The following is a 27,723-nucleotide window of genomic DNA, read 5'->3' on the forward strand; positions in this document are numbered from 1 at the left end:
TAGTATTTAATGTGAGGGAATTGAATAAATAGAATATTACTATTGAAGTTGCACCTTTTGCCCCCTAAATAAAAAACTGTCCATAATCAAATTGGAGGTTCTTTTGGCCAAGAAAATTTCCAAAAATTAATACAATTTAATTCCTTAAATATGGGACTTAATGGGAGATAAGAATTGAAAGAACTGAAAAGTGGCATTGAAATTACAGTTTTTGCTCCAAAAATAAAGAGTGTATAAATTCAAATTGAGGGATATTTAGTCAAGTAACATTCCCGAAATCTCAGGCCCCATGCGTGCTTTTTATGATAGTTTATAGATATAGATATACTGGACCCATGCATTTGATACATTGAATTGATTCCAACCCTAATTTGTTTCATTTTTTTTAATGAATCTACAGACCTATAACTCTATAAATACCCCTACAACTCATTATCGTTCCATAAGATACACTCCGTTTGCTTCAAGAATAGAGAACAGTCTGCAAATAAGTTGATAGAAAGATGGCTAACCTTTCCTGCTGCTTCTTCCTTGTCCTCCTAGTCTTCTCAGGTTTCTTATACTTTCCTCATTTTCACTTGTTAATTTGTCTCGGTTTATCCATACATTTATGATCATTTCTATGATACATGAGTGCATCTTTCTGTATCAAACATCAAAATCCGACTTGCTATTTGCACAGTTGCTGCAAGCTACAACACTTCACCCACAAAACTATCACATGGTGCAACCTTCAACAGTAACCAGTTTTGTTGCTGTATCTTTCATTCCCCCCTCCCCCCTCCCCCTTCAGCCTTTCTTTTTTTGATATTTATTTGCTTATTGTATAAATTAAACGATGCATGGTTGTTGCAGGTGCTTCAATGTTGCACGGTTCCGATGCTACTGACGATGATAATTGTGTGCATGTTCTTCCAACCATTGAGGTTTGTAATCCCCGCGGATGCATTTATTGGTGCGACACACAATTCGGTGGCCGTGGTAGCTGCCAGGACGCCCATACCTGTGTCTGTGTCGTTTGCTAATTAAGTTGAATGATCTCTGTCGTTGTTGTTAGTAATTCTATGTAATAAAAGGCAGCCACTCTGCTCCTTGTACTGTTTCTTCATCAATCAATCTAAGTGGAGCTCTTTTGTTTTGGCAAAAATATATAAATAAATACGACCTGCAGAGTATAATTTAAGTAAATGAAGATTAAATAAGTACGGAGTGGATGAGCAGGGTTCAAATATTAAAAACAATGTCTCTATCTGCCGGAGTAAGGCTGGATTGGGTGGAGGGACGAGATTAGTGAAATATGCAATTATTCAGTGGTGCCTCCATGATCAAATGGCATCATCAGTTGTATGTTATTAGAAACTAAGGCTGAGTTTGGAAGGTGTACAAATGCTAATATTTAGATTATTTTGTATGTATTTATGTTGTACATATTTGCATTTGTATTGCTTCCAAACTGAGCCTAAGTAGAAAAAATCTGCTTGATGATATAGGAAAGGAATGCAGCCTCAGTGGGCGTTCTTGTTATCTAGTCTAGTACCGGTAGAGAGGAACTTCTTAAAAATGAAAATTCTTCAAAGATCATGTTCTTACTAGACCATTGTGTCAATTAAGTTATTCGATCATTTTTTTTCAATTTAATATTTACATATAATAAATAATATAAAATGTAATATTTACAGATAAATTTGGATTATGTTAATTACTATTATAACCTAAATTGCCTAAGGAAGGCAAACAGTCCATGCATTGGCCTCAAAGGGTAAGTCTGACATTTCATTCATCGCCTTAATGAGCATCCTAGCTTAACACTTAGCCACATGATGATCACCTTAAGCTATGTTTGATTTGAAGGAAAAAGTAAGGGAAGGAAGGGAAAGGTAAAGAAACTTTTACAAACCTTGTATAGGTTTTTTTGCCTTTCCCTACTTTTTCCTTTAAACCAAACATAGCCTAAATGGCTCTGGCCTTAATCGCATCTTACGTTAAAAGCTGTTATGAAAAGACCATTATATATCGCCTTTGGTAATTAAATCAAACTATTTTATTTAGACAATGAAGAAGCACAAAAACATATATCATATGAAAGAGTTCTATTAGGTAGGTATTGCGAAAGTTTAATATGGAATGCCTCTGGATCATTTGGATATTGTCAGCTGTATATGGTTTCAATATATAACCTATCCATTTCCTTTTCTTTTGGTATATATTTACAACTTTCATTCATAGGGAGATGTTTCCAATATATGCCACGGTGTTGAGTGGGTACAAATCCGGAGTGTGCATGATCTTCGAGGTTGGAAAAATTGTTTTTAATAATTTATCATTGATCTGCCCTACCCAAATTATCCAGACCACATAACACACATGCAGTTTCCTCTATTTTGATTTGTTGGTAATGGAGTCCATTTGATGTTGACAGCCAGGTTATTGGTACAGAGTCAATAATTCATCGTAGAAATAAACACTATTTTCAAAATCGGACCAGATTGGAAAAACCGGGAACCGGTCACCTGATCGGTTCTGTTTTCCTCCAAAGCTGTTTTTTCCCCAAAACCGTTATTTTGGTCAATAAACTGCTGAACCAGGTGGTTAATTGTTCGAACCATTCGAACGGTTTTGACCGTTTTCCAATTTTTTATTTTTTTTAAATTTTTTTATTTTTTGTCAAAATGGGCTGGCCGTTCGGTCACCGGTTCGTTTTTAAAAACCATGAAAATAAATCAATTATACTTTGACTGAAAATGGTAGAAATACCTTTTTCAGGACTAGTTTGGGAAGGCTGAAATGAAGATTCAGCTAAACTAGTTCAATTGCCTTGAAGTGCTTTGTATAAGCTATTCAAAGAGTCTATGGTAGACAATGCTCCAAGTGACATGACATACTGACGGATGATTTGGGATCTCCAGATTTTTCACCAAACACTAGCGAGTACCAAACAAAGCCATTATTTTTTTAGATTGTATTAAGTTATAGGATAAATTACATAATAAGATAAGAAGAAGAGTCCAATTACAAGTCAATCAAGTCTCAATTGAATAGATAACCAATGCTACTATTATCTCTCTGTAAAGCTTATCTTGTATAGTTGTTAATTTTATCTATACTATGTAACTTGTACCATTGTTAACTTATACATACATACATACATACATATATATATATATATATATATATATACTCTCCACTCACTAAATTTATAGCAAGTTCATTCACAGAAATTTAGTTTCATTTCATGGTATCAGAACTAGGTTTCACCATGTCAAGCTCGACTTTAAGTTAGACCACACTAACTATCTATTGTGGCAATCTCAATTTACTGTTGTGCTCAAAGGTTTTAAGGTTATAAGTTATACAGATGGAACCATTACACCACCCACAAAGACTATTACTGAAAATGGTCAAAGTGTTAGCAACACTAACTTCATGTTGTGGGAACAACAAGATCAAATCCTTTTGAGTTGGACCCTCTCCTCTCTTACTAAAGGAGTTTTAGCCTAGGTAATAGGGTATACTACTTCAAAAAGTGTATGGGATGCCCTTGCTCGTCTGTTTGCTTCAAAATCACAGGCACGTATTAAGCAACTCAGGTTTGAGTTGACTCATCTGAAGAAAACAAATTTATCCATGGTAGATTATCTACAAAAATCTAGGTTGATATCAGATAATCTAGTTGCTATTGGAGAATTAGTTTCAAAACCTGAATTAATACAATTTGTCCTTGGTGGACTTGGCCCAGATTATGAGTCTTTGGTCACTCCATTGTTGTTGCGTGCTAGTGAGCACACCTTTGATGATATTCAAGCTCTACTCACCAACCATGAACTTCGATTAGAACACACTCAGATTCTATTTGAATATTTTCAACTACAAGCTAATATGGCTGTTCAGAAAGACTTTTGATGGAAAGGATAAGAAACCAAATCCCTTTCAAGGAGTCAAATGCCAAATATGTCACAAGCTAAACCATACAGCCTACAAGTGTAGAGCCAGGTTTGACAAAGATTTTCATCCAGAAAAGAGCTTCCTACTACATATACTACGTTTAAAGGGCCAGTAATTGACAACAGTTGGTACCCAGATTCAGGTGCTAGCCATCATATGATAGTTGACCTTGCCAATTTGCACTTGTAATTTGAATACTCTGCACCAGAACAAATCACTATTGGAAATGGAAAAGGTTTGTCAATTAAACACACTAGGTCTACTATTATTTCTTCTTCATCAGATTCCTTTGTTCTGAAAGATATTCTTCATGTACCTAAGATTTGGAAAAACTTACTAGTAGTATCAAAATTTGTTAAAAATAACAATTGTTATTTTGAGTTTCACTCAGACAAATTCTTTGTGAAGGATCAACAGACAAGGAAAGTCATGCTGTAGGGGTATAGTAGAGATGGTCTCTATGAGTTATAGGTGAGAGGAAGTAAAGTATCTAATCTAGGTTCTACTGTATCAGCATTCCTAGGTGTCAAAACTTTGGTGAATAAATGGCATGAGCAGTTGGGTCATTGTACACCTCGCATTGTGAGGCATGTTCTCAACTCCAGCTCATTGTCGGTGTCTACAAATAAAAGAATGGATTTTTGCCATACGTGTCCTCTTGGAAAAAGCCTTAAGTTACCTTTTACAGTTAATGAGTCCTTATACAATGCTTCTTTTGGCTTATTATTTTGAAATGTTTGGGGAGCATCGCTTGTAACTTTAGTTCATGGATTTAATTACTATCTTCTCTTTGTTGATGCTCATTCTACATATCAATGGATTTTTCCACTTGTTAAGAAATCAGATGCTTTTAATAATTTTGTCAAATTTAAATTGCAAGTTAAAATTTATTTCAATGTCAAGATTAAATCCATTCAAATAGATGGAGGAGAGTTTGTCAAATTCAAATCCTTTCTGAATCAATGTGGGGTCTTGCATTGTTTTTCTTGTCCTCACACGCAGGAACAAAATGGGCATGTTGAGAGACGCCATAGAGAAATAGTTGAAATGGGCATAACTTTACTAGAGAAATCTGATGTTCCAAAGAGTTATTGGTGGGAAGCATTTCAGTCCTCAATTTTCATTGCTAATTGACTTCCTACAGAAGTTTTTGCTATGAAATCTCCTTGGGAGGTACTATATCATACTAAGCCTGATTATAGCATGTTGAAAGTGTTTGGTTACACCTATTATCCTCTTCTTTGACCTTACAATAGGAATAAACTTGAAGCTCGTTCTATTGCTTGTGTATTTATGGGTTATCCTCAAGGCTATAGTGGGTACAGATGTCTCCATCTCTCTACAAGTAGAGTTTTATTTCACGACATGTTCAGTTTGATAAAGATACATTTCCTTTCAAGTCTCATTATGCAACTTTAGTTGCTTTTAACTCTTCTTCATCAGTACAGGGCTCCACCATCTATTGGACCTCCTCCTATTGTTGAAGTTTCACTATGCAATACCGAATCATCCTCCTCTATTATGGATGTCCATAATTCAATGGCTTCTCCCATTTCAAGTGATAATGTTCCTCCTTCCATTGATGCCACATCATCAAGTTCTACTAGCTTTAATGCTCAAGCTACTCTTTTTGAGGTTGCTATTGAAAGTGTTGTTCCTACTCCACCACGTATAACCAATGTACACTCTATGATTACTCATGGGAAGGCTAGTATTTATAAACCCAAAGTTTATCTTGCCTCTCATCACCCACTAGAAGTCGATGGTGATGAGCCAACCTATTTAATTCAAGCCAACAAAAGTGCTTAGTGTTAGAATGCTATGTTAGTAGAAATTGATACTCTTCAGCAAAATGGAACTTGGACTCTTGTTCCCCGCACTGATGATATGAATCTCATTGGGTGTAAGTGGTTTTTCAAAACCTAGAGAAACCCATACGGCATTGTCAACCGTTATAAGACCCGACTTGATGCTCAAGGTTACAATCAACGACCTGGGATTGATTTTACTGAAACATTCAGTCTAGTTATAAAGCCAGGTACTATAGGCATTGTTCTTACCATTGCTTTGTCCAAGAATTGGACTATAAGGCAGCTTGATATTCAAAATGCGTTTCTTCATGGTGATCTTGAAGAAAATGTTTACATAAGGCAACCCCTAGGCTTTGTTAATCAAAAGTCTCCTACTCATGTCTGTCATTTACATAGGTCTCTTTATGGGTTAAAACAAGCTCCTCAGGCTTGGTTTCAGAAAGCTTAGTATATTCTTACTTCAGGCTGGTTTTAAGGCATCTATAGCATATACTTCTTTGTTGATATTTACATCTCCTACATGTATTATGTTTATACTCATCTATGTTGATGACATTATCATCACTGGTTTAGACTCCGCTACTGTATCATATCTTATTGCTACCATGAGCACCACCTTTGCTGTTAAGGACTTGGGTCCTTTACATTTTTTTCTTGGTGTTGAAGTGATTCATAGCTCTACCAACATCAATTTGTCTCAGAAATAATACATAGTGAATCTTCTTTAGAAAGCTCACATGGATGGTGCAAAACCTTATGGAACTCCCATGGCATCCACTTTTAAATTTCAATGGCACATTGGAGATGTTCTTCTAAACCCCTCTTTATATAGGATTGTCGTGGGTACTTTGCAGTACTTAACCATAACCTGTCCTGACATAGCGTTTTCTGTCAACAAGGTATGTCACTACATGCATGCACCTACTACTGAGCAATGGAGTGCAGTCAAAGCACATACTCAGATATTTGAAACACACTATTAATTATGGGTTTCACTTGATTGTTGTTCCTTTTTCTTCTCTTCGCCTTCATGCATTCTCCGATCCTGATTGGGCAGGATGCTTGGATGACAGAAGATCTCAGGGTGGTTTTTGTATCTACTTAGACCCCAATTTGATCTCATGGTCCTATGAAAAGCAAGCTACTATTTCTCGGTCTAGTACTAAGTCTGAATATCGAAACATAGCATGTGCTACTTCAGAATTACTTTGGCTTCAATCTGTTCTTCGTGAACTTGCAATTTTTCCTATTTCTCCTCCTTTCCTTTGGTGTGATAATCTTGGTGCCACGTACTAAAGTGCAAATCCTATTTTCCATGCTCGCACCAAGCATATAGAGATTGATTATCACTTTGTTTGGGAGCAAGTTGTTCACAAGGCCTTAGATGTTTGCTTCATCTGTAGTGCAAATCATCTAGCAGATAATTTTACTAAACCACTAAGCTCTTCCTGGTTTTCCTTCTTGAGGAATAAGCTGATGGTGCATCCACTCCCCATCTGCTTGCGGGGGCTGATAAGGATAAGAAGAAGAGTCCAATTACAAGTCAATCAAGTAAATCTCAGTTGAATAGATAACCAAAGCTATCGTTATCTCCATGTAAAGCTTATCTAGTATAATTGTTAATTTTATCTATATTGTGTAATCTGTACCGATGACAACTTATATATCTATCTATCTATATATATATACTCTCCACTCACTAAATTTACAGTGAGTTCATTCACAGAAATTTAGTTTCGTTTCATCACTAACCTCTATTGTGGTTTAAAGATATCTTCTTTAACTTCTTCTAAACTTTGGCTTCATTCTTGAGAAACTCCCATATATTACAATACCCTTATATATCCATTTTGATATAATTAGCAAATTTGTATGTATTTTGTTTGTGAAAATTTTAGGTTATGATGATGGTAATAATATGTATATAATTTTTTTATGATTTATTATATATATTAAAGAATAAAAGATAATTTAATAAAAAAATAAATATATTATAGTAGAAATTGAACTACAAAAACAACTCCAAGAACTCTGAAAGTCAATCAAAAACCTTCCATCTTCCAGACTTAGCAAATTTATACTACCTATAAAAGAGAGAATGTCCCCTCTTTTTGGAATTTTTATTGGATGTTTTCTACCCCTTATCTAAGTAGCATACAAAGGGCATAAAGAGGGCATATATGTCTTCTACTCTTACTCCAAAAACTGCCCACTTATAATTGTTCAAAAATAGCACATGAATTCTAAAAAGTTTGTTTTTGTCTTAGAGATACTGCCATGTGAAAATGCACGTACATGTTAACTAGTAGGCCCAAAAAGCACCAACTGAAGACCAAGGCTTTCATAAACCCGCCCTACATAGACATGGCTAACAGGTGGCCTTATTTCTTCCCCATGACATCTACTATTATTGGAGCATCCATGTAAAAATTTACAAGCTTTTGCAATTTCCTACTTTTAGGAAGTCTACCGAACTTGAAGAGATCGGCTTCAGTCAGTGCAAGGCCTGTTTGAACACCATTCGAACAACCTTTACATCCTTGTATCTGGAATGTCTCCGCACTTATGTTATTTATTTCATGGAGAGATATTCCCAATACAAGGCTGTAATGGTAGTTGGAAGGGGCTTTTCACTGATTGAATCCAATTTCGAACCTGAACCCCTCACTACCTACATAAAAGTCTTCATCATCACTATCACTTCTTTTTCTCTCTTGTGTGTTTTTGGCTTTTCCCTCAAACCTTCGAAAATGGGACTCTACAAACCTATGCTCCTCTTCCATTGATCATCTCTATCTCTTCCCTTCATTCTAGAGGAACTTCCTTTACCAAAATCCTGGGCTGTGTTGTCTTCTTTCCAAGTATCCCCATTGAAACTATGGTAATAGCCTCAGGAGTGGAGCTAGAGGGGACCCAGGTGAGCCATGGCCCCCCCATTGTCCTGAAATCTGCACACTGAATACATTTTTTTATGTAAGTTTCCTCCCTCCCCTCAGTTCTCACCCAATGGTTGGCCCCTCTAGGGATCATCCATATGTTTTGGCCTCCCAAACAAAAAATTCCTGGCTGCACCCTTGATTAGGCTCCAAATCTCCTTCTAGGATTGAAAAAGAGTTCAAGTCCTGATTCCTAAAAGCTTTTTCGCTAACTCCGTTGAGAACCACACTCCCTTGTCTTGCATGCTTCTTGCATAACATCCTCCCTCCTGCCCTTTTTGCATTCTTGGCTAAGAATAAGTTTCTCAAGTTCCTAGATGGAGTAGAGTGCATTTTGGCTCATCTAGGAGCAGATTGCTGATTCTGGGACACATCACTCAGAACCTGACCTCCCAAAATTTCTCGACCAGCTCGCACCTGTCACTAACCTTGGAATGGAAAGCTCATCACTCTGGGTCCCACCCACAAAGACTCCCCAAAAATAACTGGCTCATAGGCCTAAGGAACCTCATATGCGCAAAGATTTGATTTGAACCTTACTTAGTAGAGAGGCCCACATCCCCAACTTCCTTCAACTCTAACTCTGATGGAACCAAAGCGAAACAACCATCTCCCTCCAACGAACAGGGGAGGGGGAGGCTTTCCATTTATCTAGAACCTCCTTCTGATGAGATTGACCCCTGTGAATCAATCGAAACCTACCACTCCTGGACCCCCCACCACACACGAGCACTAGCCTTTGAGACTTTGGTGGAGGCTTCCCCACTTTTAGATACGTTGGCATTACGCATCCTCAAGACTTAACAGAGAACCACTCAGACAACTCAATATCTCTAAACTATTGTACAATTTTGATGTGTAATTTGTTCAATATGACAATATATAATATTAGAGATATACTCAAATATTTTCTACATAATTTATTTTTTATGTTTCAATATTTCTTAATTTTATTATTTAATTATCATATCCCATTCGTTGCAAATGACTAATTAATTGCTAAGTTTTGAAAATAAAAGGCATGTGCTTAAAATTAAAGATTTTAAACCACCTTTGGGTGCGATCATACTAGTACTAATGAACCGGATCCCATCAAAACTCTGAAGTTAAGCGTGCTTGGGCAAGAGTAGTACTAGGATGGATGACCTCCTAAAACGTCATTGTGTTGCACCCCAATTTTATTCGGGTGCGATCATACCATCACTAATGTATCGGATTCCATCAGAATTCTGAAGTTAAGCGTGCTTGGGTGAGAATAGTACTAAGATGGATGACCTCCTGGAAAGTCCTCATACTGCACCCCACTTTTGTTTATTTATATGTGACGTGATCCTTTTATTATAAAAAAAAAGAACATAAAAGGCAAGTGGTTATATTATCATCTCCCTAAACTTATAATTTCTCTGTACGTGTAGTTTGTTTTTGAGTAGTTTTTAAAATAAAAGAGATGTGCTTATATCATCATTTTATGCCCCAAAATTATCTCTTGATAGAGTGGAGACACCATAAATTTTTTAATAATATAAGTAAAACCAGCTAACAGAGGGGGATATAGAAACCTTGCCCCTCAAGAAAGAATATCACAATCATAGGCATTCAGTGACGGTCCATAGTTTGTTGGATTACGACCTCGAGAAAAAGGAACTGTCTGACTGTCAGTTGGCACACGTAGCAGAACTGGGTCACCATCCTTGTGTAGCTTGAATCCCACTCAATATTGCATTCCAACATGAAAATTCCTCACCAACAAGTTGGAACCTAATCTGGTAGAGATGAGTCGGTCCAGATTTGCACTCAATAACTGAAGTAGAACTCAGCTCAGTTCTGCTCATTCAAATCAATACTTTGAATGCAAGACCCACATATAGTGAATTAAAGGTGGTAAAGAAACCATGGTTAGCAATATGAGAATTTACTGTAATTGTTAGCAAATAATGAACTTGGTTTAATAGGACAGAGAACAGGTGGATCCACTAATTATTTAATTGGGTAAAGGAACTATACTTGCTTACTTTGTAATGGTGGTTAATTCTATAGTCTCATCATACATTAGAGCAGTTCCAAAAATAATTGTTTGCTTATGGTGGTTAATTCCAACAAAAGGGGCGCAAATGGTCAGTGCTCAGCATTTGTTCCAAATGTGGTATCAAAACAAACATCACAAAAATACTTAATATAATCTGCCACCATTCTTGCATGAGCCCAGAATATGTTGGTTATCATACTTTAGTTATCAACTTGAATCGAATAAAATGATGCCATGTTCTTCTCTTGCAACCTGTCGAAGTATTCTAATATTGCTCCTACACCACCATTTTCCATATCTTTCTTTTAGTTTGCAAATAGTTACGATAATTTTCATCTCTAAATCCAAGATTTTGAAACCTTCCTCCTTTTCTACTCATAAACTCCACAGTTGCTTTTGGAACTAGCTTTTCCAAAATTTTGGAGAATATATTTCTAGATCCAATGTTAATACAATTTTTCTTTATTTTCCTTTTTCAAATCTTTGGAGGCTACTGGACAACGTAAGCCAACCTATTTGGTTTCACACGAGATGGTTTTTAGATATTAAACATGTAGACTTCAGAGCCAAATTTTTTTTGAACTTGTTTTGGATATAGGAATGTAATCTAACCTGGGTTTTCAGTGGGTAATGCAAGTTTCACACTATTCTAGGGCGATTCCCCAACCAAAATATATGGGATTTAACGAGAGGGAATTGAATGAATTGAATAGTGGTGTTGCAATTACGTTTTTGTCCTAGAATAAAAAGTGTGTAAATTCAATTTGAGGGGTATTTTAGTCAAATAAAATTATAGAAATTTGCACTAATAAGGCCTTAAATTTCTAGAATTTTGCTTGACTAAAAAATCCCTTATTTTGAATTTAGACACTCTTTATTTTGGTGTAAAAATTGTAATTTTAAAACCACTGTTCAGTTCATTGAATCCACTCTCATTTAATCCCATATTTAATGTATTAATTTGCATTGATTTCTAGAGAATTTCTTGGCGAAATAACCTTCACTTTGAATTTGAATGTTTTCCCTAAGAGAATAGCGAGTTAATACCTTAATTATGGTATTTAATGTGAGGGCTGGAATTGAATAAATAGAATAGTAGTTTTGAAATTGCATCTTTTGCCCCCAAATAAAACTGTCCAAATTCAAAATGAGGGTTAATTTAGCTAAAAAAATTTTCAGAAATTAATATGAGTTAAATCCTTAAATATGGGATTTAACGGGAAATAAGTATTGAAAGAACTGAATAGTGGCATTGAAATTACAATTTTTGCTCCGAGTGCGTAAATTCATAATAAGGGATATTTAGTCAAATAACATTCATTATCATTGAAAGTTGATATAAATATACTGGGCCCATTTGATACATTGAAAGTTGATGCCAACCCTAATTTCTTTTTTAATAAACCTACAGACCTAGAACTCTATAAATACCCCTACAACTCATTATCATTCCAAAAGATACACACCGTTTGCTTCAAGAATAGAGCACAGTCTGCAAATAAGTTGATAGAAAGATGGCTAAGCTTTTCTGCTGCTTCTTCCTTGTCCTCCTAGTCTTCTCAGGTTTCTTAAACTTACCTCATTTTCACTTGTTAATTTGTCTTTGTTTACCCCTACATTTATGATCATTTCTATTATACATGAGTGCATCTTTCTGTGTTAAACATCAAAATCCGACTTGCTATTTGGACAGTTGCTGCAAGATACACTTCACCCACACTGTGTTGCAGCCAGACATGGTTACAACCCAGCTAGTGCACCACAAAACATCAACAGTAGTCCAATATTGTTGCTGTATCTTTCATTCAGCCTTTCTTCTTTTGATATTTTTTTGCTTATTGTATAAACGATCGATGCATTGTTGTTGCAGTTGCTTCAATGTTGCCCAGTTCGGATGCGGCTAACGGTGGTACTTGTGTGGAAGTTCTGCCTACCATGCAGGTGTGTGATCCAATCGGATGCAGTTATTGGTGCGTCCAAAACTGGAATGGCCGTGGTATCTGCCACGACCCCCATAACTGTGTCTGTGTCCATTGCTAATCAGGTTGAGTAATCTCTTTCGTTGTTGTTAGTGATTCTATGTAATAAAGTCAGCCATTCTGCTCCTTGTACTGTTTTTTCATCAATCAATCTAAGTGAACTCTTTTCTTTTGGCATAAATATATAAATAAATAGGAATTGCAGAGTATAAGTAAATGAAGGTTATATAAAGGTGTGGATGAGCAGGGTTCAAATATTGAAAACAATCTCTCTACCTGCCGGAGTAAGGCTGGATTGGGTGGATGGACGAGATTAGTGAAATATTCAGTGCTGCTCTTGTATGTTATTAGAAACTAAGTAGGAAAAATCTGCTTGACTGATAGGGATCTCAAGTTCCATCTGACTCTGGTTGTAGATTATTTAGGCTGTGTTTGGTTTGAAGGAAAATGTAGGGAAAAGAAAGGAAACTAGGAAAGGAAGGAAAATATGTGTAAATCTTATAGAGCTAAGTTTCCCAGATTTTCCCTTCCTTTCCCTATCTTTCCATTCAAACCAAACACAGCCTTAGAATCTTTGGATAATAAATAATATAAAAGATAATATTTACAGATAAATTTGGACTATATTATTATTATTACAACTTAGAAGGATAAACAATCGATGCATAGGTCTCAAAGGGTAAATCTGACATTTCCCCCATTGGCTTAATGAGCCTCCTAGCATAACAGTCAGCCACATATTGATCACCTTAATGGCCCTGGCCCTAATCGCGTCTGATGTGCGAAGCTGTTATGAAAAAGCCCATTTACGTCGCCTTGGTTAATATATTTACATCTTCCACTTTTCAATCTCTCTCAACTTGTATGCTTTAAAATCTGACCCGGGCCTTGAATTCTTCGTCTCTCTGGGTCAATGGATCAGTGATTGAACCATTCCGGTCAAGGGGAAAAAATTGTATTAACAATTTATATGACGGCAGTATTCAGTAAGTATAAATGTGGGTAGCAGATTCGAAATGGGCACGATCTTCGAGTGGAAAAATTGTTTTTAACAATTATACAAAGTCATTATTTCATCCTAGAAAATAAATCAATTATATCTTGACAGAAAATGCTCTGGCTATTCAAAGAGTCAACGCTCCAAGTGACGTGACATACTGACGGATGATTTGCGATTTCAGATTTTTCATCAAACACTAGCGGGTGCCAAACAAGGCCATTATTAATTTATTAAATTGCATTAAGTTATAGGATAAATTACTAACTAACCTCGACTGTGGTTCTCTGTCAGTTTCTTTAATTTCTTCTAAACCTTGGTTTCACTCTCCAGAAACTCCCATATATTACAATACCCTTGTAGATCCATTTTGATATAATTAGCGATTTTGTATATATTTTTTTTGTGAACATTTTATATTATGATGATGGTAATAATATGTATATAATTTTTTTACAATATATATTTATATATTGAAGAATAAAAGATAATTTATTAGAAAGAAAAAAGAAATATTTTACAATTGAAACTTAATTACAAAAACAGCTCCAAGAGCTCTGAAAGACAATCAAACCATATTGCTACATTTAAATAATAAAATTCAAAAATATATAAAATGCAAAAAATATATAAATTAAAAAATAAAAATATTTTTAACATCATATATTTGACATATTAAACAATAACAAGTATGATAAACAATGTTTTAAAAATTGACCTGGAGGCTTTTGCCTTTGGGCCATGGGTCATTAGTTCGACTATTCAGGTGAAATGAGTCAAACTGCTCTGTTTCAACACTGTGTGTGTGTGTAAAATCAAATATTTTATCAATAAATAATATAATTATGCTTTACATATATCATAGTTATGTTTTACATATATTACATATAATATATGTATTATGTTACATTTATTTATGTTTTTTAATTTTGTTTTAAATATTTTATTTATAAAAACTATTAAAAATTGCAATTTGGGGCCAATAAGGGCTTTTTTTTTTGCGAAAATAGCAAGGCAAGGTGCATAACGCCCTTGAGGCATATAGATCTTGAAAAGTTACTCGAAATTAAAAAAAAAAAAGATAACCCCAATTGAACATCGGCATAAAAAGTTAGCCTTTCAAATATTTGCAGATAATTAAGTGTGCAACCTACAACTTGGTTACTGGGTCGAATGGATCAATGGTTGAACCAACCAAATAGATGTTTTTTAACTAAAATGGAGAGTTTCAACAGAACCAAACCTAGAATCATGACCGAGTAATGATTCGAATGGTTCAATCAACCAAGTCAACAATAAGTTGAAAAAATAATAAAAAAGTGCAAGTAATCAAAAGAATATATAAAAAGTTATATATTAATTATGTCAAACAAAAGTTAAGAATGACAAGTACAAATTATGTATATAATGTAGATGAAATATATAATTTAAAATTGATCTGAAACCTCAATGAAGTTCATGATGTCATAATTGAATAATAAATATTTTAAAAAATACAACAAAAAAGACGAAAAAGTATATAGTTTTGTCAATGGCATTTTAGAACATTTCTATTGTTATATAATCATCATATTAAATAAAAATAATTGTTAAAATAAAAATTATTTTTATTTAAGAAAGAAATGTAAAACAAAATTTAATAGTAGTAGTAATTGTTATTGCAATTTAAAGTTTCCGTAGATACACATTTAGTACAAGTATTTAAGTTTATTTTTAACTATATTGTTACTTCTATTATTTTTCAATTTCTATCCTAACTATGATATATTTAAAATTCAAGTAATTAATATAAAAATATCCATACGTGCAACACACGTGCTTAATTACTAGTATCTATAATAGTATGAGTAGATGTGGTTGGCTTTTAGAAATTTCACTAGACTTAAATGCCCCATAACTAAGGTTTGAATTGGAGAAGGATCAATGGTGAAAATTTATTTTACTTATTCATTTAATGCCTATTAGGAAATGACTTTTCTTTCTCATTTAATGACCCAATTGTACCTTTCCACTCTTTACCCCTCATAAATTCATTTTTCCTTCCATATACTTATCAACATACCTATACCTATATTGAAAATGATAATTTCATCCATGCCATGTGCGTTTTCATCCATCATTTCCAATTTCATTCCTGTCTCTTTTCATTTTTTAAATAACCATTTGTGGCTGTCCAAAAATGGGCAGAATTTGTACTATGAACAGACATCACAGCCCAAAACCTCCTGTCCTTGAGTGCCTATCTACCAACCTCAATTCTAAAGATTTATTTTATGAAATTCAGGATAGTGACTTCGAAGTTAGAAGCTCAATCACCTTACTTCAAGTTTATCTCATGAATAAAGATAAAAAATAAATAAAGATGACACACTCAACACCAACTCTTGTCATCATTAGTCATCAAAACCAACTTTACCACAAGTTTCAGCATAGATGATAATATTATTAATTGCTGGATGTAGAGGAACAAGAAAGACCATTAATTACCCCACCTAACGTTCCTCAGTTACCTGGTTGAAGGTCAATTTAGAATATATTTAGGCCTGGTCCAATCCAAGGTTAATTCCCGATTTGTCAATCCAGGCCCAAATCAAGCTTAGTCCAATACATCTCTAATCAGGTTTGAGTTTGAATTGGGTTGAGTCGAACTTAGTTGACGTTAAACAGATTGGTTAAGTTTATAAAAAAAATTATGAATATATTTTTATATAGCCATCTTTTGTTGAGTTTTATAGTTCAATTTAGGAAATGAATTGATTAAAAATATGTACAAAGTCTAATCCAAATTTAGATTAGACCCAAGTTGTCTGGCCTAGATACAACCTGCAGCCCAAAAACTCAAGCCCTGACCCATGCAAAAACTCAGCCCTGACGCAGCACTAACCAAAACAAATCATAGTTTGATTTGAGTTGAATCAATTAGGTGCAACACTTTAAAAAGAGGTGCAACCACATTTGGATGAAAAAGTATATATTTCTACAAATATCCCAACATGTTGTCTGATACCAATAAGAGAGATTGAGACTCAAGGTTAATAGTGTATAGCAGCAAAATAGGACAACTTGCTTTACCCTTTTCTCTTGGTTCAGTTTGAAAAGAATACAAATGGAAATATGTAGTGTAAAACCTTGTATTTTATACGTATTTATACTTTATAATTTGTATTTGTTCCAAATTGAGATGGAACAATAAGTATTTATTGGAAACCATAAGAGCATTTTCTAAAAATTTCCCACCCATAATAAAACCTAGAGATCAAACCATAAGAGCATTTTACTACCCACTCCATTTAGGGGTGTCAGCCAGTTAAGTTCGGACTAGATACATTCAAACTCAATTCAGAGCTGTGAATAAATCCCACCAACAGATATGGTTGGAATTAAGCAATTGTGTATATGTGAAAATTGACAAAAATCCTATAAGGTAACATGGACTCCAAAATTTGTGGATCTGTCCATAGTAATTGGGCCCGGGTACATCAGGTAGCTGGCTTCAGATAGTAGACGTTTTAGTCAAGTTTTAGCTCTTGCTTGGTTCATTGAAATAGGGGTATGGAATCAGAATCAGAATGGGCTATTCCAAGTTCATATATTGATTGGACAGAATTGAAATCTCAATCTCATTCCTATTGGAATGGCATTTCCCAATTTGGGGGAATGGCCATTCTTTGCCCCTCCCTTCAGAGTGAAATATCATTCTTACTGGTTCCAATTTTCATTCTCCATTCTTGTTTGAACCAAACAGACTATGGAAATGGACCATTCTAATTTCGATTCCAAAGGATTTTGATTCCAATTCCGACTATAAAACAAAACGGGGACCCTTAATTTGCTTCTATGTCATATGTGGGTCCCATTTGAATTACACTTGACTTTTTAAAGCCCTTTAGGATAACACTTGTTTTTTAATTCAACCTGATATTATAAAAGAAATAAACTACAAAACAGAAGTAGATTGACACCTACACCAGTGAGGCGGACCCAAGATCTCCCCTCTCATAAGCAAGAGCACTTGTGAGGGAGGACTAACATAATTTTGTACAGGCTTGCTTTTAAAATTCCAAATAAACTAATCCATATTCATGTGTCCATATATCCATAGTTTGGCACTCCCTTATTTGTCACCAATCATCACATTTTACACTTCTTAATTATTTTAGATATATAATTAATAAATATATAAAATAAATATTTTATTGATATAAAATATATAAATTATATAATTTAATATTATATATATTATATAAAATGTTAATATTTTATATATTACATATAAAAATTAAATAATTAATCAAATTCAGAAATTTATCAAATCGAATCAAATAATATCTGAATTCAACTCGATTATTTAAACGGTATGAATAGGATATTTGAATTTGATTGATTATGGCATTCAAATTATCTGAAATAAAAGACATATTCTTATATCATCTTTTTATGCCCCAAAATTATCCCTTGGTAGAGGGATGCCACCATAAATTTTTATTAATATAAGTAAAACCAGCTCTATAGAAACGTTGCCCCTCAAATTAAGAAAGAATATCACGATCATAGGCATTCACTGAGGGCCCACTTTTTTGGATAGATTACGACCTTGAGAAAAGGGAACCGTCTGACTTTCGTACAGCTTCTTGCACCACGAGTGTCTGCCATGACTTCTCCTACCTCTCCCCCCTCGATCTATTAGTGCCTCGAAAAAGTTAAGAAGTAGGGATAGGCTTAATGCAGATTTTGGATTTTCATGGCAAAATTATAAACATTTAAAAGGTAAAAAATCCACACTCTATGAACTTGCACCCGCCCCTGAATTGATATCACTTCCAAACTGATACTTACCTAAAATTTACTTTGAGCTTACAAATTTTGACTCTGGACTGAACCGTCATTCTCCCCTCGAAGAATAGGCTTAGCTACTACAATGTCATAGAGCTCCGCCAGATTTTTGGATCTTCTACAATAGGGACATAACCGAGGGCAAGGAAGAAACACAAGAAAATCTACCATAAGAAGTAGGTAGTGGAGAATTCTAATATTGATTTTGATGCCTTATATATAAATTAATCACCATTTAGAGCAATGCGCTTTATACAGGGTGGGTATGGTGTGTGTGTGTGAGGGGGGGGGGGGGGTTGTTAGGATCAGTGTAGTGTAAGGCTACAATTAAATTGAAATAATCAAATAGTTCAAACTTGAATTCGGTTAGGTTCGATTTGAGTTCAATTTTAATCAAACTCGAAATGAGTTTAAATCTTCGAGTAAGCTTGATTAGTTATTCAAGCTCGACATCAAGCAATAATATGTTTAGTTCAAAAGCTTATAAGTCCGACTTGATAAATTACATACATACATATATACATACATGCATAAATGCATACATATATATATGCATACATACATACATACATACATATTATATATTATAAAAAATATCATATATTTACATATAACACATAAATATAATTGTTTTCGAGTTTTTGAGCCGAACTCAAACTCATTGAATATTTAATCGGACTGAGCTTGAGCCGAAAAATATAGTTCGAGTCCAACTTGAAATTGAACTCGAACCAAGTAGTATTTTAGTCAGTGTAGTGTAAGGCTACAATTAAATTGAAATAACCAAATAATTCAAACTTGAATTGGGTTAGGTTCGATTTGAGTTCAATTTTAATCAAACTCGAAATAAGTTTGAACCTTCAAGTAAGCTCGATTAGTTATTCAAGCTCAAGCTCAAGCAATAAAATGTTTAGTTCAAAAGCTTATAAGCCTGGCTTGATAAACACATACATACATACATACAAACATACATACATGCATACATATACATACATACATACATACATCCATACTATACATTATAAAAAATATCATATATTTGCATATAACACTTAAATATAGTTATTTTCGAGTTTCTGAGCTTAACTCAAACTCATTGAATATTTAATCGGATTGAGCTTGAGCCCAAAAATATAGTTCGAGTCGAGCTTGAACTTGAACCCAAATCAAGTAGTATTTTAGTCAAGCCAAGCCAAGACATGCCAAAGTTTGGCTCAGCTCAATTCGATTGCAACCCTAGAACTGTAGGGCTGCAAAGGGATCAGATTAGATTCGATAAAGGATATATCCAATCCTATTCAATAAGAAATATGATGATCGAATTTGACAAAAATTCATCAATTTTCAATATTATGATTCGAATTTGAATATCTTATCGGATATCTGATTTGAATCTCATTGAACTTGGGTTGTAATAAAAAACTTGATTTATATAACATAATAATCTATTATAATATATATAATTTGTATATATAGAATATACATATACAATATTTCATAACAAACATATTGGATCAGGTCCGGGCGGATCAGATCGGGCTGTATTTGAATTTGATCTATTAACTAAATGTATCGATATTTCCAATTTAATCCGATTTGTTAGGGTCAAGGGGGTATCCAAATTTGATTCATACTAGATAGAATCCGTATTCAAGTCGAATCTAATTCAACTTATTTGCAGCCCTAGATCAGTGGAAAAGACATACTAAGATCAATGCTGTTGATCTAGATGATCAAACCATCACCTGGTCCTATTCTTGGTTTCAGGTCCCTAAAATTCGTTGTTTTGTAAGAAACCATTGACTTTGTCAAAATTCATTCAACCCAAGTGGTTGAACCATTGATCCAAACACAAAGTAATGGGTTATTATTAGACTCATTCATGGTTCATGTAGCCCGGCGGGTTAGCTTCGCCTGCCTTGTTCATGGTTGGGCTTGAACAAGATTTTAGGCCCATGGGCTCAAACCCAAACTAAAACACTAAGCCTGACCTTTTTTCTCCATTGGGATTAGGCTTTCTCAAGAAAGCCTAGCCTAAGCCTAAGCCTAACCTGATAATTCTATATAATTAAAACTATTTTATATAATAAAAAATATGTACCTTATATATGTTTTGTTTGTTCCTCTTCTCTTTTTTTTCAAGTTATAATGAAATCTTTTAGTATTTTTGGATTTTGAGGTTGATTAATATAAATAAAATAGTTTTATTGTTTAATAAAAAGAAAAGGCTGTGTTTGGTTGCAATGCAAATAAATTTGCCCTGATGCAAAACCATGGCAGTGCAAATGATTTGAGTGTAAATTCTGATCTATTTTTGTTTCAAACTTTAACTTATTTTGTTTGATTGCAATACAAATGAAATAAATTAAGACATGAAGCAGAATAAAGTGTAATCCATAACAAAATTAAACAAGAATTTGCATTTTTTACATTTTCTCTCCCGTGCATTTCTACTAATGCAAATAAATTTGCACTGCAACCAAACACAGCCAAAGAATGAAAAAAAATCTTCTTTTCAAGCTTTATATAAGAGTTGGGAGCAGACTCATGATCCAGATCCAATGGTTAGGCCTAATCCATTGGACTTGGTAGCTCATGGGCTTGATAGCTTGACAGGCTGGCTTAGCCTGACCCATTAATCATTGGGATTGAAAAAGATTTTAGGCCTACATGTTCAGGCTAGGGCCATAAACACTAAGCCCAACTTTTTTCGATCCAAGCTCTAGCTTTCTCAGAAAGACCCTAGCTCGAGCCTAAGCTTGAACTTATAATATTTTAAATAAATGAAAAATATATCTTACATAATAAAATATATAACTTTTTTCCATTGTTCCTTTTCTCTTTTTTCAAGTCAAGTGAAGTCGTTTAGTAATTTTAGGTTGAAAGTTATTTAATATAAATAGATCAGTTTTATTGTTGAATAAAAAATAATAAAGATCTTTTGGCCCAAGTTCTTGGTCAGTCTTTGAGCTCGGGCCCAAGAATTGGGCTTTATACAAGGGTCAGGCTCAGGCTTAGGCCTAAACATGCTTTAAAAATCCAGGCTCAAACACAGCCTGACCCAGCCTGTGAACAGGTATATTTATTACTGTGGAGGCAAGCCTAGCCTAAACCTAGATTGGCCATCTTGTGAACATGTAGAGTTTTATAATATACAATGCATTAAAAACTACAAGAGGCCATGACAGTATGCTCGATTGTCTGATTATTTCTTTTCTTTTTATTTTGAGTAATTTTTTGCAATCTATATATCACAAGGTGATGTAGGAACATGCCATGCACGGTCTCACTCATATCACCTTGTTCATTGCTTGGGACCATTAACCCACAACCCACAATAAAAAACAATTCATCTTCTAAGTCGGTTTCCAGACTACACTGGATAAAACAATGCAAAAAGTCATTTATTAAGGGGGCATTTTTTTTTTGGATTTTGACAGGGGTAAAGTTTGTCAATAGAATTTTGGTTCCCATTGACCAAGAATATCATGTTCATTTTTCGGATTAATGTAGGGAACAGGGAAAGTTTATTTTCTTGGGTATCTGCCCATCTCCTAAGTGGGTAAATAGCTTTTCCATGGAGGAAACTTGTTAACACTTGAAAGGGACAAAAATGTCCCTTTTAATAATGGATTTTTATGACTAAAATGGTCATTACATTATTTATGTGAGAAATAAAAAAACATGGGTAAATGTACTTACCCCAGGAAAAACTTACCCAAATAATTGCATTTACCCGGATAAATAACATACCAAAAAATGAACGAAGCCCTAAAACATAACCACAATGCTAATCAATAGGTGAAATTCCTTTTTACTCCTTCGTAAAAACCATTCTTGATTTTATAGTTCCCTAAACTTTTGAAAGGGTTCTCAACTGTTCTAAATTAAAGGACAAGGTTTGCTCCATATTAATATCTTTTCTTTGGTTAGATTTTAAATTGTAAAACTAGTTTATTATATATTGACAGTTCTATACGGTTTGAACTTTGAATGTTGAATACATAACAGATCCGTTCCCTTTTCTATTGTTATATTTAGAGCTTTCACTTTTCTGCCTCCTTCACCATTTTATGTTTTAAAACCCGATCCGAAGCTTGAACTGTTCTTTTATCAGGGTTAATGATTCAATGGTTCAACCATCAACGGGACAACCCGTGATGTCATCAACCACTTTTCTGTTATTTATTATTTTTTATAATATATAGTCATCAACCCATTGGTTGTTGATCAAGTTAATGAGTTTTATATTTTTATTTGTAAATTATGGTTGGACTGAATTGGTACTGTGACTAGGGGTGTCAATTGGATAGTATTTGGTCCAATCCGATCCAGTCCAGTGTGAGTCCATTTTAAATGGATCAGGTCCAATCCAATCCAATGAATGTTTTGCACTAATTTGGATCGGTCCAATTCAATGTCTGGATCGTTCAATCTGTTTAAATTCATTTTGAATTAGATTAGTTTTAAGACAAATACTGTCCTTTCACACATGTATTCTAATCTTATATCAATGGATCAGATATTGGATCCAATATAAATTTGTTACGGGCGGACCAGGTCAAATCCAATCTAATAAATATTTTAGACCAGATTGATCCAATCCAATATGTTTTATTGGTCTGTTCAATCCGTCCAAATTGATTTTGGACTGGACGGGGTCCAATCCAAAACTGGTCCATTAACACCCTTAATTGTGACTGTTTCATTGACCCAACTGGCACGGTTGCCGTAGGCTTGGAATCATTGTTTTTATTTTTTAACTACTTATCACTGATCCCTGCTCCATTTCTCCATACCAAAAAACACATGCAGTCTTATTGTAACTGCTTTTCTCGTCTGTGTGAGAAAAGCAGTTATAACCTCTAAAGTAATGGAGGTCACAGTACAATTGATCGACCTTGTCAGCATGGTTTGGTCATTTTCTAATGTTTTCAAGACTCAGGTAACCTTGGTCCTGCTACTGTCAGTTACCATACATATAGCAGAAATGGGTTTTCGAATTAATTCAGGTAACCTTGGTCCTGCTACTGTCAGTTACCATACATATAGCAGAAATGGGTTTTCGAATTAATTCAGGTAACCTTGGTCCTGTTACTGTCAGTTACCATACATAGCAGAAATGGGTTACCATCCTTATTGTGTAGCTGTTTTCTTCTATGGACTATCTAATTATAACACAAATACTCAAAGACCCATTAATTACCTGCCAGCTTATTTAAGGCCTTAAATCCCATTCAAACTTGAATTCCAACATGAAATAGAGCATACAAGAAATATATTGGGGTGCTATCAATTAAGGAACAGAGAGCACTAACAACCAGGAAAAGAACCAGAAAAGAGACAACCTAACAAACCTAAAGAGCGGAAACAAAAACAAAGCTACAACAAATTCAGTAACCAGTTTGGTAAGTCTCAATCAAACCACAAATCTGAATTGAAACCAAGCTTCGCCAGTTCATGGGCAGCTACATTACCACTTCTGGGGCACCAACTGAACCTGATCTCCATACCTTCTCTAATGCTAGCCATGTCTTCTCTGAGAAAAACCAAGTCTTTTGGGCCCTGAGTGGGTAAGGTGTTAAGATAAGATCAAAACTTGACAATCTAATTCAACAAAAAACCGAAATAATCCTTTGTTTTTTGCTTCCTTTACTGCTTCCACAAGAGCTACAGCTTCTGTCATCAGAGGGGATTCAGCTGAGAGAGCCGAGGGCCACACGCTGCCCAACAAAAAATGCCAGCTGAATCTCTTCCAATAAAACCAAAAGAAGCTTTATTATGATCCTTAAAAACCTCTGTCCACATTGATCTTCACAAAATCACCTCAAGGAAGGGACACCAGCAAAAAGAAGAGGGGTCCTGGAATTCCCCCTTAACTGAAAAGTTTTCCAATTTCTGATGCAAGAGTAGAGATGTCTCTACTGTCGACCTGTTCATAGCATTAATCACCACCGAAGGGTCAATTGAAACATCTTCAAAATAAAAACTAGTTCCGTTCAGTTCAAAATAAAAACTAGTGGGGATGACTCATTCGAGATTTGCACTTAATATAACTCATGGTAGAACTAGTTCAGTTCAGCATATTCAAATCAATACTTTGATATTTGTTCAAAATTGTGGATTAAAAATATACAGCCCCAAATGCTTGACCAACAGTAGTTAATTGTTAATTGAAGATGGTAAATAAAGAAACCATGCTTAAAAACATGCAGCTAGCTTACTATCATAAAAAGATAGCATTTACTGTACTTGGTACTCTTCTTGATCCAAACCAAGAGTAAAAGAAAACTTGCTTACTCTTTGAGCAAATAAATAACTTAGCTTAATAGACAGAGAACAGGTGGATACACTAATTACTTAATTGGGCAAGTACACATGATTAGGTCATTAGTACTAATTAAAGTTTCTTGAAGTTATGCTTTATCGGCTATGTTTGCATAATTAAGTTCCAATATTTAGGCTTCTTAATAAGATATGCTAGGTGGTCCCATTTGATACATCAAAAGTTGATACCATCCACAGTTTTTTTTTTTTTTGTTTCTTTTAATTTGAAAATCCAATCCACCTTAGAATGTTATTTATGAACAATTCTGCAGACCCGTAACTCTATAAATACCCCACAACTATTTATCATTCCATAAGATGCAAAAGTAGAACACACTCTGCAAATAGGTTGATACAAAGATGGCTAAGTTTTATGGTTGCTTCTTCATGGTCCTCCTAGTCCTCTCAGGTTTCTTAAACTATCCTCATTTTCATTTGTTTGTCTCTGCTTATCCATGCGTTTATGTTCATTTCTATAATACATGAATACACCTTTCTGTATCAACATAGAAAAAAGACTTGCTATGTATTTGCAAAAGTTTCAAGCTACACTTCTCCCCATGGTTATGTCACACGGTGCAACCTTCAACAGTCCAATAATATTGTTGTTCTTTGTTTTATCTGTTTTAAGTATTATTGATATCTAGATTTGGTAGAACTTGCCTCTGCTATACATGCAATCGTTTATCAGTGATAAAATGGGAATCCTGGTAGAATATATATAGAGTTGCTCCCATTAATTCCCCCTCTCCTTTCAACCTTGATTTATTTATTTATTATTTGATATTTATTTGCTTATTGTATAAATTAAACGATGCATGGTTGTTGCAGTTGCTTCAATGTTGCCCAGTTCGGATGCTCGAGGCGGTCCTTGTGAGATAGTTTCTAACCTGTTGTTTGATAAATGTAATCTCGCTGAATGCACGTCCTGGTGCACCCAAAACTACGGTGGCAAGGCTAGTTGTTATGACAATGGATCTTACCATGCCTGTAACTGTGACTATTGCCATTAAGTTGAATAATCTCTTTCGTTTTCATTAGCGATTGTATAAGCAGACACTCTGCTCCTTGTACTGTTTCTTCATCAATCAATCTAAGTGGAGCTCTTTAATTTCTTTTGGCAAAAATATATAAATAAATACGACTTACAGAGTATAAGTAAATGAAGATTAAATAAAGTAGTGGATGAGCAGGGTTTAAATATTGAAAACAATCTCTCTATCTGCCGGAGTAAGGCTGGATTGGGTGAAGGGACGAGATTAGTGAAATATTCAGTGGTGCCTCCATGATCAAATGGCACCATCAGTTGTATGTTTTTAGAAACTAAGTAGGAAAAATCGGCTTCACAGATAGGGATCTCAACTAAGTTCAATGTGGAATGCCTCCGGATCATTTGGATATTGACAGCTGTATACGGTTTCAATATATAACAGACACATTTCCTTTTTCTTCTTTTGGTATATATTTACAATTTACACTTTTCAATCTCTTTCACCTTCTCTGTTTTAAAATCTGACCTGGGTCTTGAACTGTTCGTCTCTCTGGGTCAATGATCAGTGGTTGAACCATGCCGGTCAAGGGGGCAACCCGTATTGTCATTCATCAACCACATTTTTGGTTTTTTCCTTTTTTTTTTTTATAATAGTCATCAACCACTTGAATCGATGGATTGTTGACCAAGTTAAGGGGTTTAATTTGTAAAATAATGTTTTGGAGATTATTGGCTTGAATTTGGTATTTGTGACTTGTTCATTGACCCAACTGGTATGGTCGGGCTCGAGTCTGCTTTTCATTATTCTTACGTCTCAACCCACTAAAAATAACAGTTGCATATTGGGAATATCTTTCTTTTGGAAGTTGTTTCCAATATATTCGACAGTTTTCTGTGGGCACGGTCTCCCAGGTTGGAACTGAATTACAAAGCTCCAAGAGCTATGAAAGACGATCAAAAACCTTCTTCCAGAGTTAACAAATAACCCCAAAAAGCACCGACTGAATACACAAAAACAAGGACTTACATAAACCCGCCCTGCATAAACATGGCTAGCAGGTGGCCTTACTTCTCCCCCCTGGCATCTACTGTTATTGAAGCATCCACATAAAAATTTACAAGCTTGGAACTCCACCGAATCTGAAGAGATCGGCTTCAGTCAGTGTAAGGCCTGCTCGAGCACCATGAACAGCCTTTATTTCATGGGAGAGATATTTCTAATACAAGGCTATAATGATTGTTGGAAGGGACTTTGCATTGACTGAATCCGGTTTTGAACCTGAACCCCTCACTACCTGGATAAAAGTCTTCATCATCACTATCACCTCTTTTTCTCTTTTGTGTGCTTTTGGCTATTCCCTCAAACCTTCGAAAAGCCTAGATCTCTAGCGAAATTTTCCCCACCTTGTAAACGCAAACCCAACGACTTTTCCACCTGTAGATCTTTCTCTACATGGGACTCTACAGACCTATGCTCCTCTTCCACTAATCATCTCTGTCTTTTCCTTTATCAAAATTGTGGGCTGTATTGTCTTTTTTCAAAGTCTCCGCATTGAAATATGGCAATAGCCTTATAGCCTCCAATTCTCCTTTTTCTTGGATTGGAAAAGAGTTCGTATTGGACGAAGATAAGAAGATTCGCGAGAGTCCACTCGCGAAAGTCCCGGTTTGAAAGTCATTTGTACCTGTTCTAATCTGTATAGGAAGTCACTAATCTGTATAGGAAGACTCTTTTCTTTCTGGATTAAGAACTTTGTTTCAGAAAGTCTTGGGGAGCAAGGAACTCCTCTGGCGTATGTATATAAATACCATAAGATTCAATGGAATAGCATCATCGTTTTGGAGCTTCTTATGGTTTTGTCATGGTATCAGAGCCATAAC

The 27,723-nt window shown here is 34.8% G+C and overlaps 3 long non-coding RNA genes and 2 pseudogenes across 3 annotated transcripts; all 5 read left to right on the forward strand.

Annotated features, from left to right (window-relative positions):
* The first annotated feature begins 456 nt into the window (after positions 1–456).
* Positions 457–1,149, forward strand: LOC148789746 (uncharacterized). Its single transcript, XR_016079382.1, has 2 exons — positions 457–552; positions 856–1,149. It is a non-coding gene; the product is annotated as an uncharacterized LOC148789746 (long non-coding RNA).
* Positions 1,150–9,744: 8,595 nt separating this feature from the next.
* LOC148789747 (5S ribosomal RNA) lies at positions 9,745–9,863 on the forward strand (annotated as a pseudogene).
* A 10-nt stretch (positions 9,864–9,873) lies between these two features.
* Positions 9,874–9,992, forward strand: LOC148789748 (5S ribosomal RNA; annotated as a pseudogene).
* A 2,148-nt stretch (positions 9,993–12,140) lies between these two features.
* On the forward strand, positions 12,141–12,875 carry LOC148789749 (uncharacterized). Its single transcript, XR_016079232.1, has 2 exons — positions 12,141–12,278; positions 12,586–12,875. It is a non-coding gene; the product is annotated as an uncharacterized LOC148789749 (long non-coding RNA).
* Positions 12,876–25,126: 12,251 nt separating this feature from the next.
* Positions 25,127–25,964, forward strand: LOC148789750 (uncharacterized). Its single transcript, XR_016079192.1, has 2 exons — positions 25,127–25,260; positions 25,683–25,964. It is a non-coding gene; the product is annotated as an uncharacterized LOC148789750 (long non-coding RNA).
* The last annotated feature ends 1,759 nt before the right edge of the window (positions 25,965–27,723 follow it).

This window comes from Nelumbo nucifera, chromosome 8 (assembly GCF_055504915.1).
Source record: "Nelumbo nucifera cultivar China Antique chromosome 8, China Antique-T2T, whole genome shotgun sequence".
Lineage (NCBI taxonomy): Eukaryota > Viridiplantae > Streptophyta > Magnoliopsida > Proteales > Nelumbonaceae > Nelumbo > Nelumbo nucifera.